This window comes from Hyla sarda, chromosome 2, assembly GCF_029499605.1.
Source record: "Hyla sarda isolate aHylSar1 chromosome 2, aHylSar1.hap1, whole genome shotgun sequence".
In the NCBI taxonomy this organism is placed as follows: domain Eukaryota; kingdom Metazoa; phylum Chordata; class Amphibia; order Anura; family Hylidae; genus Hyla; species Hyla sarda.
Genome location: NC_079190.1, coordinates 237,574,808 through 237,589,991, shown reverse-complemented (window position 1 = coordinate 237,589,991; position 15,184 = coordinate 237,574,808).

Below are 15,184 nucleotides of genomic sequence, written 5' to 3'. Positions count from 1 at the left end.
CAGTCACATTGGTGTCGCGATGGCGGTCTTCTCCCGATCCTCCATGGCCATGGGCACTTGCCAATATCCACTGGTTAAGTCCAGGGTGGAGAAGTAAGCAGCCAACCCGGGGGGCGGTTAGTGACTCCTCGATCCTTGGCAATGGACAAGCATCCTTGTGTGTGACATTGTTCAATTTCCTGTAGTGGACACAGAAGCGGATGGTGCCGTCCTTTTTCTTGACTAGGACAAGTGGCGCTGCCCAGGGGCTCTGAGTTTCCTGGATTGCGTCTGCCTCTTTCATGTCGGCCAGCATCTTCTTGACAGTCTGATACATGCTGGGCGCGACCGGACGGTGTCTTTCCTTGATAGTTGGTCTGTCACCTGTGAGGATTCGGTGCTGAATCATTGAAGTCTGCCCGAAGTCTGTGGGTTGCTTGCTGAAAGCCTCATGGTACCTTTTGGCAACATTGATGATTCCATTGACTTGGTCCCTTGGGGTAGTGTCGTCTCCAACCTGGAGTTGAGCCTACCAGGGCTCTGGAGGGCTCACACTGGATCCTTTGGCCACTTGAGCTGCACGCTGTCGGGCCACTAGACATTCTGTCACAAAATCTTTCGGCTTTAGGAGGTACAGCTGGGATACAGGAGTGTATTTTGGCAAGACAGTAGCAGAATTAGACAGGTTGACTAACCCCACCGGGACTCTCCCATAGGTGACAGTGACAAGGCTTCTCGCAGCTCGAACAAGAGGATGATCTTCCAATTGCATAGGTTCCAGTAGGGCTTGATAATCTCTATTCTTTACTCTGGGACGTGCATGACACCAGATGATGGTCTCTGTGTTGGGTTGTATGGTCACCGACCTGATGTCTTGAACTTGTACTCTGCAGATTTCACCTTGCTTGTTGGCAAATTTCTGCTCCGCCTGTAGAACTTTTAAGTGGTGCTGCGCAATCCGCTGGCCTGAAGGGGACATATGGGGAAGAGAGGCATGCAAGGCATCTAACACTTCAGTGAAACAATTTTAAGTACATGCTCTCCCAACTGAATGGTTGGCTCTCAGTATCCATGTCTGGGGACTAGTTGACCATTACCTGTAACTACTTGGAAGTTAACATCATCAGGCTCACACAATAAACTAGCAACCTAAAGCTAATTGAAAAAACTTTTAGGTATAGTAGACATTTGTGACCCTGTATCTATCAACCCCTCCAACGGTACACCTTCTACAATGACTTTTACATTTAGATTCGTCACTGCTGGGGACTGACGGGGCGGAGCTGCGACCGCTCGAGCACGCGGAACACACCGCACCACATTAATCCTTTTAGGTACTCTCTACAATCCACAATGGCAAATAAAATTTCTTCACCTCCCCCCTCTATTTCACAAGCGCCTCTGGTATAATACTTTCCACTGATAAAGTCCTTTAATCTTTCTGGCGCAAACTTTATTTGCATCGGCATGTGATTTTCTGACAACACTGGACACAGTTCAGACTGGGGGGAGGAGTTGTCGCATAAGGCACACACCCGTATCCTGTTTGTGACACCAAGAGTTGTGGTAGAGGGGTGTGATGAGGGCAGCTGTTATTACCCTAGGGGCAGATGGAATTAACCCCTTGTATTCGTGATGCCAGGACCTGGATTATCCTCGATGCCACCTGAGGGTATACCGCTAGATCCTGGGCTAGGCACGGGGGCAATAATGACTCTGACGGGGACTGACTTGACTGACGACTGACAAAGCTATGACTGTAGCTTACTTGCAGTTGAATGTGGCTGCAGACTTGACTTGAGGCCTCCAATGACTCTGGACACACACCTAGACTCGACTTGGCTGCACTGGACCTCAGCAACCAGAGAGCGAGCTTGCTACACCTAGGGATTATATAGGGGAGACTAGCAGGGAGCTCATAGGTCACCCCTGGGATCACCTGGTCACTGGTACCTCCTAGGTAACAATCCCATGTGACATTTATTAAAGCAACAACACATTACATATAATACATAGCAAAGCATATATATGGGGGGGGGGGTGGGGGGGGGGGACACTGAAGTGAGGCTGCTGGACAGGGCAGCAAGGGTACAGCGTAACACCTCCCATACTGGGCCACTACACATTTATTAGTGGAGTTTCCCCTTTAAAATATATATATATATATATATATATATATATATATATATATATAGACCATAAACTTGAGCCATCTTTTGAAGTCCGTTCATGTCCATAGCTACTAAATGTGTATTTATAAAACTGATGAGGATTGAACAAGAAGGAAGAAACATTTTTTTTTAAATAGGAATGAATAAATGTCCACAAGAGGATGTGTGCTTTAAGCCATGTTTTTATTGTTTTAATTTGTTACGTATGCACCATTTATTTTAAGGGCATTGTATTGTGAGGGAAACGGAATACAGAACTATAAAAAGTGCATAAATAAGTATAAAAAATATCTCACTCTACATCTATATTTAATGTTCTTGTTATCAGATTTTTGCACTAATATTTCCTGAGACTGAAAAAAGGAAGTAAAACACCAGTGTTCTTTCTTTATCTGTATTAAATTGAATACTATGGTAATAAAAATACAGTAATGCAACAAAAAATTGAATTTCAGAATCTTTGTGACTGGAGCAACAAAACTTACCTATTTATTGTATACAAACAGAGATTTTTTTTTTACAGATTAGAATCTCATGTTTTGCACACTATTATATACTGCTCACAAAAAAATAAAGGAAACACTTAAACAACACAATGTAACTCCAAGTCAATCACACTTCTGTGAAATCACACTGTCCACTCAGGAAGCAACACTGATTGACAATCAATTTCACATGCTGTTGTGCAAATGGAACAGACAACAGGTGGAAATTATAGGCAATTAGCAAGACACCCCCAAAAAAGGAGTGGTTCTGCAGGTGGTGACCACAGACCACTTCTCAGTTCCTATGCTTCCTGGCTGATGTTTTGGTCACTTTGAATGCTGGTGGTGCTTTCACTCTAGTGGTAGCATGAGACAGAGTCTACAACCCACACAAGTGGCTCAGGTAGTGCAGTTCTTCTAGGATGGCCCATCAATGCAAGCTGTGGCAAAAAGGTTTGGTGTGTCTCTCAGTGTAGCTTCCAGAGCCTGGAGGTGCTACCAGGAGACAGGCCAATACATCAGGAGACGTGGAGGAGGCCGTAGGAGGGCAACAACCCAGCAGCAGGACCGCTACCTCCGTCTTTGTGCAAGGAGGAGCACTGCCAGAGACCTGAAAAATGACCTCCAGCAGGCCACAAATGTGCATGTATCCACTCAAATGGTCAGAAACAGACTCCATGAGGGTGGTATGGGGGCCCAACATCCACAGGTGGGGGTTGTGCTTAAAGCCCAACACCGTGCAGGATGTTTGGCATTTGCCAGAGAAGACCAAGATTGGCAAATTAGCCACTGGCACCCTGTGCTCTTCACAGAGGAAAGCAGGTTCACACTGAGCACATGTGACAGATATGACAGAGTCTGGAGACGCCATGGAGAACGTTCTGCTGCCTGCGATTTCCTCCAGCATGGCTGGTTTGGCGATGGGTCAGTAATGGTGTGGGGTGGCATTTCTTTGGGGGGCCGCACAGCCCTCCATGTGCTTTCCAGAGGTAGCCTGACTGCCATTAGGTACAGAGATGAGATCCTCAGACCCCCTGTGAAACCATATGCTGGTGCAGTTGGCCCTGGGTTCCTCCTAATGCAAGACAATGCTAGACTTCATGTGGATGGAGTGTGTCAGCAGTTCCAGCAAGAGGAAGGCATTGATGCTATGGACTGGCCCGCCCGTTCCCCAGACCTGAATCCGATTGAGCACATCTGGGACATCATGTCTCGCTCCATCCACCAACGCAACGTTGCACCACAGACTGCCACCTCATCAGGAGCATGCCCAGGCGTTGTAGGGAGGTCATACGGGCACGTGGTGGCCACACGCACTACTGAGCCTCATTTTGACTTGTTTTAAGGACATTACATCAAAGTTGGATCAGCCTGTAGTGTGGTTTTCCACTTTGATTTTGAGTGTGACTCCATATCCAGACCTCCATGGGTTGATACATTTGATTTCCATTGATAATTTGTGTGATTTTGTTGTCAGCACATTCAACTATGTAAAGACGAAAGTATTTCATACAATTAATTCATTCATTCAGATCTAGGATGTGTTATCTTAGTGTTCCCTAGTTTTTGAGCAGTCCTTAAACCTTCTGGTTGTGCTCACATATGTCCTGTAATATGGATCCGTCTTGGGTGGGAATAAATGGGAACGCCAAATGCCAATAGCTGGTTCCAACATCCCATCTCTTCCCCACATTAATATGCATATTTTATGTATAAAAACACCTTATTTTATTCTCTTTAGGGATGCTCACTGACCCTGCAGTTTTGTTGGAGGCTGGGGAATTCCTTTATGAGCATGACAACTCACTCTTTTCTCTCTCTCTCCTCCTCCCTTGTTACATTGCCTGTACTGGGACATACCATGTCCACAGTATAGGGTGCGCATTCACAAGAAATCCAAAATTTTTTTGCTCATAGCGAAACATATGAGTGTGTAGATAAACAATTCATTGATGTAGTACCTTGTATTGGTGGTCAGTGTGCCTGGAAATCACTGTCCTGCTTTGTAAATGACGATGTCTGCCCCTGTCTTCCTCTCAAATAGTGGCAACTTTTTTTTAAAACACAAATAGAATAAAAAACTTAAATAGCAAAAGTAGTTTTAAGGAGAGTGCCGATGAAAAACTATTTTTTTCAAATCAACTGGTACCAGAAAGTTAAACAGATTTGTAAATTACTTCTATTTAAAAATCTTAATCCTTCCAGTACTTAGCAGCTGCTGTATGCTCCACAGGAAGTTTTTATTTTTAAATGTATTTTCTGTCTGACCACAGTGCTCTATGCTGACACCTTTGTCCATTTTAGGATCTGTCTAGAGTAGGAGCAAATCTCCATAACAAACCTCTCCTGCTCTGGACAGTTCCTGAGACAGACAGAGGTGTCAGCAGAGACTGAGAGGTTGAGTGGCATAGGCCATAATCGAATTCACGATATTTCGAATATATGGATGAATATTCATCATATATTCGCTAAATTCGCATATTCGTAATATTAAAGTTTTTTTTCGCATATGCGTAAATTTGCATATGCGTAAATTTGCATATGCGAAAATTCGCATATGTGAAAATGTATGCACTTGATAGCAAGTATACTAGTGTAACTTGATAGAAGCAGCAGAAGGGAGGGATCAACATTCGCGAATATTCGCATATGCGAATATTCGCCCGGCGGTCTCACAGTAGTATTAGAGCCTTCTTTAGACCACACAAGCTGGAAGCAGAGAGGGATGATCAATGTGATGTGTACTGGGAAAAAAATAAAATAAAGCGAATATTCATAATTTTGAATATATAGTGCTATAGTCGCGAATATTCGCGAATTCGCAAATATGTGAATAAAATTCGAATTGCGAATATTCGTGAGCAACACTAGCAGAGACCACTGTGATCAGACAGAAAATAAATTCAAAAAGAAAAGAACTTCTTGTGGAGCATACAGCAACTGATAAGTACTGGAAGGGTTAAGATTTTTAAATAGATAACTGATAAGTACTGGAAGTAATTTACAAATCTGTTTAACTTTCTGGCACCAGTAAATTTTAAAAAAAAGTACAACTTTAACAAAGTAAATTAAGAAAATGCATATTTTTTAAGGCAGTATTAAATGAAATTTATTTTTATTTTTATTAATGTCAGAAACGCTTTAAGTCCCCTTAACATGGGGCAATTATCAGCACTAACAATCATTATTGCCAGCAGCACATCTCCCTGTATAACAGATGATGTGCTGCTGACATTGATAGAAGTAAAGGTCCACATGAATGATCCAGTGATCGTCCTGGCAGCCGTTTACTCCTACAAATTGGGCAGGTTTAAAGGGGTACTCCGCCCCTGGCATCTTATCCCCTATTAAAAGGATAGGGGATAAGATGTCAGATCGCCGTGGTCCCGCTGCTGGGGACCCCGGGGATCACCGCTGCGGCACCCCGCCATCATTACTGCACAGAGCGAGTTCGCTCTGTGCGTAATGACGGGTGATACAGGGGACAGAGCAGTGTGACATCATGGCTCCGCCCCTCATGATATCACGGCCCGTCCCCTTAATGCAAGTCTATGGCAGGGGGCGTGACGACCGACACGCCCCCTCCCATAGACTTGTATTGACGGGGGCGGGCCGTGACGTCACGAGGGGCGGAGCCGTGACGTAACGATGCTCCGGCCCCTGTATTGCCCGTCGTTACGTGCAGAGCGATCTCGCTCTGCGCAGTAATGATAGCGCAGTGCTGCAGCAGCGATCCCCGGGGTCCCCAGCAGCAGGACCCCGGCAATCTGATATCTTATCCCCTATCCTTTGGATAGGGGTAAGATGTCTAGGGGTGGAGTACCCCTTTAATGGTCCTTTTACAAGTGCCAATTGACTTGTACATAGTAGAATGGCTCTTGTATCAGACAGTTGCCTCCCTATCTAAACTGATCCTTCGTTATATTGTATATTGAAATCTAAGGTAGCATAAATAACACTTAACGTATCAATGACTTAGGTTGCTTTTTCCCCTGTTTTACACTGCAGCACTGCTAATTCCAATTGACTTATTTCATGTTTGAATAATTCTCAACACAAGCAACTAAAATGACTAAGAAAATGAAAACTACTGGCACACAAGTAATATACAGAGCAAAATAAGCCTCAACAAGAAAGGTAAGCCTTAGCAAAGAAATCTTAAGAATATTACTTGTGGCTTATAATAATTAAGTGAAAGTAATAAAAAAAATCAATGGAAATTTGTATCTTTCCACTCAATTCCTTAATACACTGACATACTGTAGGTAGTGTAATTGCTTTCTCTCAAAATCAATACCTAACAATATGCGCTAAATCATTCTGGTGAAGACGTGTAATCATTTTGCTTATAAGGAGTTAAAGGGGTACTCCGGTGGAAAAAAAAATGTTTTTAAACCAGCTGGTGCCAAACAGTTAAACAGATTTGTAAATTACTCTTATATAATAATCTTAATCCTTCCAGTACCTATCAGATGCTGTATACTACAGAGTTGTGTAGTTCTTTCCAGTCTGACAACAGTGCTCCCTGCTGACACCTCTGTCCATGTCAGGAACTGTCCATAGTAGAATCAAATCCCCATAGCAAATCTCTCCTGCTCTGGACAGTTCCTGACATGCATGTGTCAGCAGAGAGCACTGTGTTCAGACTGGCTGGAAAGAACTACACAACTTCCCTTTGGAGCATATAGCAGCTGATAAGTACTGGGATGATTAAGATTTTTTTTTTTTAATTTACAAATCTGTTTAACTTTCTGGTACAAGTTGATTTGAAAATCTATTGTTTTCCCCTGGTGTATCCCTTTAAAGGGGTTTTCCCACGAACATAAATAGGTCTAAATAGATGCATTATGTGAAATTACAGGTAGGTTATAAAGGACTCCACTTGAGTTTTAATATCACTCTGTAGTCTCTGGTGGCCTAATTTCAATTAAGGCCAATCAAGGCAAATGTACATAGTGTCAAAATGTGTCAGCAATCAATAACATAACCTTTATTTATACCATATTTAAAAGATTCAGTTTTAGGACCTATAAACAAATACCGGTGAATTGGACACCTGTACAGATAAGTCACTTTGCAAGAGATAAAGTCTGTCCAAAAAGAATATACAGTTAGGCTAGGTGAGGCATCTGACACTTGGCCCTAGGGACTTAATTCTGTTCCTGGAACTGCCTAGGCCTAGGCTGAACCACAGGACAGCAATATCATTTGTTCCTGTTTATTTCCATCCTCTGCACTTGTCTCATCTGTTTGCCGCCAGACAACAACCGGATAAGTGTTACTTGTGGTACCTTTATACAAAGCAGTATTCACTGGTAGCATTTGATCTATTGCTTTACTGGTGTCACTTTTTTTTAATAGTGGCCCCCTGATGAACCTGATGGTCATTTTAAGGGGAAAACATGTTGAGACCTGTATATGTGTTTTTGAGATTTGAATACATGCAATAGAGAGGTGTATGTAGAACTGTGGACAGGGTACAGGTGAACTTATCCCCCTTTTTTTTGCAAGATTTGAGTATTCTTTTCTTTGTTCCCTGTACAGGATCTTTGTGAGGTCTGCTTCCCCAGTTTAGGTGAGCTATCAGATAGGTAGGCAGTTGTGGCCTATTGGAGGTAGGGCTCACCTTAGTGCTTTGGAAGGTAACAGGGTCCAGAATAGGCTGACATTTTTAAGCAATAACTCTGCCTAGGCATAAGGTTTAGTGGGATAATGATTTTCAGGGACACCAACCTAATTCAGATATCCTTTTGGGCCAGACCTCTCATGCAACATAAATAAAGTTGTAAATAAAGGTTATTGTATTTGACTTAAAGGGGTACTCCACTGGAAAACATTTTTTAAATCAACTGGTGCCAGAAATGTAAACAGATTTGTAAATTACTTCTATTAAAAAATCCTAATCCTTGCAGTAATTTTTAGATGATGTATACTACAGAGGAAGTTCTTTTCTTTTTGAATTTCCTTTCTGTCTGACCACAGTGCTCTCTGCCGACACCTCTGTCCATGTCAGGAACTGTGAGCAAGAGAGGTTTGCTCCTACTCTGGACAATTCCTAAAATGGACAAAGGTGTCAGCGGAGAGCATGTTGTCAGACAGAAAGGAAATTCAAAAAGAAAAGAACTTCCTCTGTAGTATATAGCAGCTGATAAGTACTGAAAGGATTGGGATTTTTTTTAATAGAAGTAATTTAAAAATCTGTTTAACTTTCTGGCACCAGGTGGTTTAAAAGAAAATGTTTTCCAGTGGAGTACTCCTTTAAGCCAAGCAGAGTATATAAGACGTTTTGTGATGGTTCGATTAGTGGCTCAGCCTTCTATAGGTAACCTGCATAAATAAACTAATATCTGCATAAGGCATTTATATGATAAAACAAGCAAAACTGTCATGCTTAGCAACCATCTTCTTGTATTATTATTAACAGATAATAGTGAAAATAATGTAGATATATTTTGTTTGGGTGATGATTTATTTTACCTCATATTTCTAATTAAAACTATGCATTGTAAGATGCATGTAAAATTAACCTGTATTGAAAGACTATAGTATCAACATACAAACTGCTTCATGGATCATGTACCGTAGTTCAAATTTTTATCATTTCTTCATGAGATAGTTGTAGTTACAAACTATGACCAGCAGAGGGCTCAGTTTGGCAACAAATCTATTTTTATACACATTATCCAGTTCCTTTCCACATACATACCCCAAATCATTGCCTACTCTTTTAGATAGTAGACTGTATTGAAAAAAACAGAAAAGAAATATATTGTCAAATAAAAACTTAAGTGAACATTACCAAAATCATGTCCAAATACTTGTTTTCTGCTTGTATGAGGCCTTTTACTGTCACCGATTTCTATTTAATTTTGTTATATTTCTCATCATTTTCTGGTTAACTTGTTAGGCCATATTCAGATCATGTAAATGGTCTCTGCTTAGTATTTGTCACTGAAAGGCTCCCAATGTACATGCAAAGAATGCCCATCGGGCTCTATTACCCAGACAGGGCCAACATATTGTAGGGCTGCTTAACACTGATATACTGGTGGGATTGCCGGACTATTGAGGGAGATAAGGGGTGATAAATGGTGGGCTACCGTGCTACTGGGGGGAATGTACGACTACTGGGAGGATTGCCTGTCTATTAGGGGCCTACCTGGCTACTGGGGACTATCTGCTTGGAAGAGGGCTGTCTGTCTGCTGGGGGATTGCGTTTATATTGGGTGAGGGCTATTAGGTCTAATAGGGAGATTATTTGCCTACAGGGGGAGCTACCTGGCCAGTTGGGGATGACCCCAAACTTATGTAACTTATGGGTCGCTGTTGGTATATACTGCTATATGGTTACTATATGGGGGAATATTAGCACATTTAAATGTGTCTTCCTTATGACATGGTTCAAAAACATTTCTGGTCCAAGCACAACATTATAGGTTGAACTTTTTCCAAGGGCTTTAGTAAAATGTAAAGAAATACTTTGGGTATAACTGATATTCTGGGTCCTGTCTATTGCAGGTCCTGGGGAGCCAGTGTATGACCCAGTTGCTTGGATCTGGTGAAATGTTTTCTTAAAGTGTACCTGTCAGATCCCACAAAAAAAAAAAAACTGTTATATGTTATATGTTACTCAGTACCTCACCCTGGTCATGTACATGTCATTTTTATGTATCTATCCCTCATATTTCGCTACAAAGTAGCATATTAACAGTGCTCACTGTCTTTTCCATCTTGTCAAAGGGAGGGGGCGTGTCCTTCTGCACTGTGATGACTCACCCCCCCCCCCATAACTCTGCTGACTCACTGGGGAGCCTGTCAGCCCTGCCTGTACTCCACCAAACACAATATGGTGAGTGCAGAACTTACATCTTCCAATGTCATTCATGTGTGTCATCCTTAGGCAGTCCTGTAATGCTGGGACTTGTAGTTTTGGAATAGTTGGAGGTACAGTGTTTGGATAACTCTTTTGACAGCAGTGTTACCTTCAGCTATGTGCCTACAGCTTTTGCAAAACTACAACTCCCAGCATGCCCAGACATCCTTTGACTGTCCAGGCATGCTTGGGGTAGTAGTTTTGCAACAGCTGGAGGCACATGTTTGGTAAAACTCTGTGTTATAGCTGTGTTGCAGCAAGCTGTGTTCCTCCTGCAGCCTTTTCAATCAGCCATCTCGTGTCCATGAACCTTGGACACCCACATGCTGCTGTGGGACTCATCAGTGTCCCTGGAGGTATGAGGACACCTAGTGGTGGGATTTTCAAAGGCAGTTTTCTTTAATAAAATCTGAAAATTTTCTTATGAAGTATATTAGAAAAACTATTATTTTACCAAGAATTCCAACATATAAAAAGTTTTTATATCGACAGTGCCCATTTAAATTGTACTATTGTGCCCTTTGTGAAACTGCAGTTAGTTGCAGTTATTTACATATTTTTCTTTCAACTAAAACTAGTATTAATTCCTAAAGGTAGTAAGAGCATAAAATAACGTTTCATGTGTTTTCAACAATCCTGGTTTTATGAAAAAAGTGCAACAAAAGATTTCACCAGTAGATAAATTAGACAATAGATAAAGCTAAAAGGTCTACCTCCCTCTCCTCGAGGAATGACTACTGCACAGGTTACAGAGCATATCCACAGACCAATAAGCCTAAAAGTGTTATTTTCTAGCCCCTATAGCTTTTTTATTTTTCTTTATATGGGGCTATGTGAGAGTTTCTATCAGTATCATTATTTTAATGTTTTTTTTTTTTTTGGGGGGGAGGGGGGGGGGTGTAAAATGTGAAAAGAAGGGTGATTTTATTTTTTATGAGGGGAGCGGACTTTGATATGCAATCAATAAATTGGATTCACTGTATAATCCTATGCCTGTTGCCTAGCATTTATATAGAAATACAACCTGGATTCACATTGTCTCCTTTGTTTCAGTACTGCAGGACATATGTACAGAGTATCATGACATGGCGGTACTGTCTGGCTATCACTCAACACTAGATCAAACACTTCTATCTCCTGCACTGTTTAAAGAAGTTTTGGCTCTACCATTCACAGGCTGATTTGACAATGTGCTTTGAGATCTGTAACTCCACAAACCCAATGTACTGAAAGTCTCATGACATTCTTACCCCTGTATTTTTACATATAATCCTACACTGATGGGCTTCATGAAATATCCTTCTACCTATATAGTTTTACATAGGTAGAACTACACAATTTGCTTATTGTGACTTATAACACATCTATGGCCATAGGAGGAAATCTATACTGAAACCCACTGCCTAGTCTTTTATCATCGGACATATAACCATTTAGCATGAAGGGTTATACAGGTTAGAAAACCCCATTTTAATGTAGCCAGTTAGGGAATTCTGAGTTAATAAAGAGTGTCTCTGTTTAGAATCCATGGGGACCTGTCTTTTGCACTGTGTAATGCTTAATTTGTCCTGTGGTGGCACTGCAGGGAAACTGAACACTTACTATCATAGAGTGCAGCTGATTGCTGAGGGTCCCAGAAGTGGGACACCTTATGATCAACCTATTGTCAAAGCATCATTCCAACAAGTAGGGATTGTCTAAAGAGAAGAACCTCTTTAATACCATACTGTATACGTTCAATGTACATGATGAAGTATTCTAATGTGTTGTATCTATGTCTAATACTTTATTGTCATAAAATGTCATTGTCTGTGTCCACTGTGTCTCTGTATTGCTCATGTTACTTTATGAAGCAGATGATCTGTAGCTCCAGCCATTTTAAGGACTTGTTCACACTGTGGACATTGAGCCGGCTGAATGTCCACTTACAGCAGTTTCTGCCGAAAACACTGGCGGTAGAAGCACGTGGATGCACGCCGTCTCATAGATGGCAATGTCATTTGGTGGAATTCCACATAAAGAATAAACACTTTCATCTTTTGGAACGTACTTTCCACTGGTCCGCAGTCTGAACAAAGCACCAGAATCCCATTGAAAACAAAAGGGCCTTGGAATTCTGAGTGTGATTCCGTGGGAATATTCCCCTCAGAAATTCCTATTGATGTTTCTGCTGCTGAAACCTGATTATGGCGTCTGCAGAAACATTGAATCTGTACAATGTTTCTGCAGTTACCGCTTGGAAACGCATTGCCATCTATGAAGACAACACATTTCTGAGTGGTTCTAGTGCTGCCGCATCAAGTATATATGCGAAATGTCCGCCTGTATTTTCCAGCAGACACTCCATACTTTTTCGGCCATGAGATTTAGATTTAGCCTAGGACTAAGCTGCAAGGGGATTACCTGCGGAATGTTTGCAGTGTGGACGGGCCCTTAAAGTAGGGTCACACGTGTCGTTGCGAATATGCAGAATAAAATATGCAGCAAAATACAGCATGTGTGACCCTACCCTTAGAGTGACACTCGGCAGATTTGTTACAGAAATTTAAGATATGCCATATGTCTGAATTGGGCTGTTTCAGCAAAATGCATATGGCCTGTGGACGGTACAATAACAGAAATCTCTGCAACAAACCTGCTGCATGTATACATGTATCTTTTTACTATTGATCTTTTAAGAAGCAATTCCTGGATTTAGTTGAGAAATCCAAACAGAACAGTAAGGCTAGGTTTACATTGCACTCCTTTTTGGTCCGTTCAGCTTTTAATTTTGCACAGAACAGACCCAGAATGGGACTGACACCATCGGCTCTTGACAGATCCCATTGACTTGAATGGGGTCTGTCAGGAATCTGGTATTTTACAGTATTTAGCAGCAATATGCACTTGTTTCTCTGCTTAAAGGGGTACTCCAGTGGAAAACAATTTTTTTTAATCAACTGGTGCCAAAAAGTTAAAGGGGTGCCAAAAAGGATAGGGGATAAGATGTCTGATCGCGGGGGTCCCGCCACTGGGGACCCCCGCAATCTAGCATGCAGCACCCACCTGTAAGTACTGTCGGAAGCGCTGGAGGTTCTCAGTCTTTTGTCTCCCGATCACAGGAATGGAGTATCATGACATCACGACTCCATCCCCCATGTGATGCCCTGCCCCCTCAATGCGAGTCTATGGGAGGGGGCATGACGGCTGAAACGCCCCCCCCTCAAATAGACTTGCATTGAGGGGGCAGGGCGTGACATCACAATACTCAGTCCCCTGGTCAGGAGGCAAAAGACTGAGAACCTCCATCACTTCCGGCAGTACTTATAGGTGGGTAATGCATGCTAGATTGCGGGGGTCCCCAGTAGGGTTCCCCTTTGGATAGGGGATAAGATGTCTTGGGGCCAGGGTACCCCTTTGAACAGATTTGTAAATTACTTCTATTTAAAAATATTAATCCTTCCAGTACTTATCAGCTGCTGTATGCTCCACAGGAAGTTCTTTTTTAAATTTTTTATTTCTTTTCTGTCTGACCACAGTGCTCTCTGCTGACACCTCTGTCCATGTCAGGAACTGTCCAGAGCAGGATTGGATTGCTATGGGAATTTTCTCCTGCTCTTGACAGTTCCTGACATGGACAGAGGTGTCAGCAGAGAGCACTGTGGTCAGACAGAAAAGAAAAAAAAAAGAACTTCCTGTGGCGCATACAGCAGCAGATAAGTACTGGAAAAATTACGATTTTTAAATAGAATTCATTTACAAATCTGAAGTCAAGGAAAGGTGGAGCCAGCTGAAGGGTACTTCTTCATTGCAATCCAAGTTAAAAATCCATGGAAGGCAAAGATAAAATGAGCACAAGGACAAAAGTGCAACGATGCATAGTTGGAACCACTCAATACACCAACGAGTTTCAGGCCATTTGGCCCTTAGTCATGCCATGACTAAGGGCCAAATGGCCTGAAACGCGTTGGTGTTTTGAGGTTTTCCAACTATGCATCGATGCACTTTTGTCCTTGTGCTCATTTTATCTTTGCCTTCCATGGCTTTTTAACTTGGATTACAATGAAGAAGTACCTTTTATTCAGTGCTGGCTCCACCTTTCCATGACTTCTGCCTTGCATCTAGAGGCTGGCTGTGCACGTGTTGAATCAGGTGAGCTGAACTCATTTTCTACTTAATTTACAAATCTGTTTAACTTTCTGGCATCAGTTGATTTAAAAAACAAAATAGTTTTCCACCGAAGTACCGCTTTAACTCCTGCCGTTCCAGTGGACTAGTCGATGGAACTCCATATACTGGAGCACGGCAGCTATGTAAACAAGCCCTAAATCTTCAAGGCTGGGTTTACACTCTGGAATTTATGATTCCGATTTAGAATTTTGGTTGGAAATTCTGCTGCCTGAGGGTAAAAGGGGTGAATGGGTTTCTGTCAGAAGAATTCTGCCAGGATATTGAACTTGCTCAATGATATGGTGGAATCGGCGCCGCAGACATTGCCGTCTATCTGCCGCACTGAGAATATCCGGATGGAATTTTTCCGCCCTGAGATTTTCAGTGTACCCCCGGCCTGAAAACTGCCTCAGTCCACACTATAACCTGATGTATGAAGTGTTTTCTATTAGCCCTAGCAAAACTATATTGTTTGATTAGCATAAACCAGTGTTTCCCAACCAGGGGGACTCCAGCTGCTGGGCGTT